The sequence below is a fragment of the Theropithecus gelada genome, chromosome 1, assembly GCF_003255815.1.
Source record: "Theropithecus gelada isolate Dixy chromosome 1, Tgel_1.0, whole genome shotgun sequence".
Classification (NCBI taxonomy): Eukaryota; Metazoa; Chordata; class Mammalia; order Primates; family Cercopithecidae; genus Theropithecus; species Theropithecus gelada.
Genome location: NC_037668.1, coordinates 67677841 through 67679703, shown reverse-complemented (window position 1 = coordinate 67679703; position 1863 = coordinate 67677841). Strand labels below are relative to the sequence as shown.

The window sequence follows — 1863 nt, the reverse complement described above, 5'->3', positions numbered from 1 at the left end:
ATAAATATGGAATTTGTGAATAATGAAGATTAACTGTGTTTTGCTCTAGGAGATCCTGGAGGAATCTTTGACTCAGGTTGGAAGCATCAAGAAAGACTCCCAGAGAGATAATACTTTAGCTATGTCCTGAAATACAGGGAGGTCCACGCAGGGGACCCGTGACCAAAAACTAAGTTATGTGGTTTGACAAATAATTATTTCATTCTTATTCAGAAGCATTTTGTTGTCCTCATACATGAGGTCACCTCTTTCACTGTATCTTCTAAGTCATCACTGAACAACAGAACTTTCTACAATGATTGAAATGTTCTGATACGAGGCGGCTCTCGTGGAGGCAGCTAGCGCGAGGCTGGGGAGCGCTGAGCCGCGCGTCGTGCCCTGCGCTGCCCAGACTAGCGAACAATACAGTCAGGATGGCTAAAGGTGACCGGAAGAAACCAAAGGGCAAGATGTCTGCTTATGCCTTCTTTGTGCACACGTGCAGAGAAGAACATAAGAAGAAAAACCCAGAGGTCCCTGTCAATTTTGCAGAATTTTCCAAGAAGTGCTCTGAGAGGTGGAAGACGATGTCCGGGAAAGAGAAATCTAAATTTGATGAAATGGCAAAGGCAGATAAAGTGCGCTATGATCGGGAAATGAAGGATTATGGACCAGCTAAGGGAGGCAAGAAGAAGAAGGATCCTAATGCTCCCAAAAGGCCACCGTCTGGATTCTTCCTGTTCTGTTCAGAATTCCGTCCCAAGATCAAATCCACAAACCCTGGCATCTCTATTGGAGATGTGGCAAAAAAGCTGGGTGAGATGTGGAATAATTTAAATGACAGTGAAAAGCAGCCTTACATCACTAAGGCAGCAAAGCTGAAGGAGAAGTATGAGAAGGATGTTGCTGACTATAAGTCAAAAGGAAAGTTTGATGGTGCAAAGGGTCCTGCTAAAGTTGCCCGGAAAAAGGTGGAAGAGGAAGATGAAGAAGAGGAGGAGGAAGAAGAGGAGGAGGAGGAGGAGGAGGAGGATGAATAAAGAAACTGTTTATCTGTCTCCTTGTGAATACTTAGAGTAGGGGAGCGCCGTAATTGACTCATCTCTTATTTGAGAAGTGTCTGTTGCCCTCATTAGGTTTAATTACAAAATTTGATCACGATCATATTGTAGTCTCTCAAAGTGCTCTAGAAATTGTCATTGGTTTACATGAAGTGGCCATGGGTGTCTGGAGCACCCTGAAACTGTATCAAAGTTGTACATATTTCCAAACATTTTTAAAATGAAAAGGCCCTCTTCATGTTCTCCTCACTCTGTGCACTTTGCTGTGGGTGTGACAAGGCATTTAAAGATGCTTCTGGCTTTTGTTTTTTAATTTGTAAGGTGGTGTTAACTATGGTTATTGGCTAGAAATCCTGAGTTTTTAACTGTATATATCTATAGTTAGTAAAAAGAACAAAACAACCGAGACAAACTCTTGATGCTCCTTGCTCGGTGTTGAGGCTGTGGGGAAGATGCCTTTTGGAGGGGCTGTAGCTCAGGGCGTGCACTGTGAGGCTGGACCTGTTGACTCTGCAGGGGCATCCATTTAGCTTCAGGTTGTCTTGTTTCTGTATATAGTGACATAGCATTCTGCTGCCATCTTAGCTGTGGACAGAGAGGTCAGCTGGCATGAGAATTTTTTTTTTAAGTGCGGTAGTTTTTAAACTGTTTGTTTTTAAACAAACTGTAGAACTCTTCATTGTCAGCAAAGCAAAGAGCCACTGCATCAATGAAAGTTCAAGAACCTCCTGTACTTAAACATGATTTGCAACGTTCTGTTATTTTTTTTTGTATGTTTAGAATGCTGAAATGTTTTTGAAGTTAAATAAACAGTATTACATTT

At 42.0% G+C, this 1863-nt stretch overlaps 1 pseudogene across 1 annotated transcript; it reads left to right on the top strand.

Annotated features, from left to right (window-relative positions):
- Positions 1–325: 325 nt before the first annotated feature.
- Positions 326–1863, top strand: LOC112632247 (annotated as a pseudogene). The gene has a single exon (XR_003121317.1). The product of XR_003121317.1 is annotated as a high mobility group protein B3 pseudogene (transcript).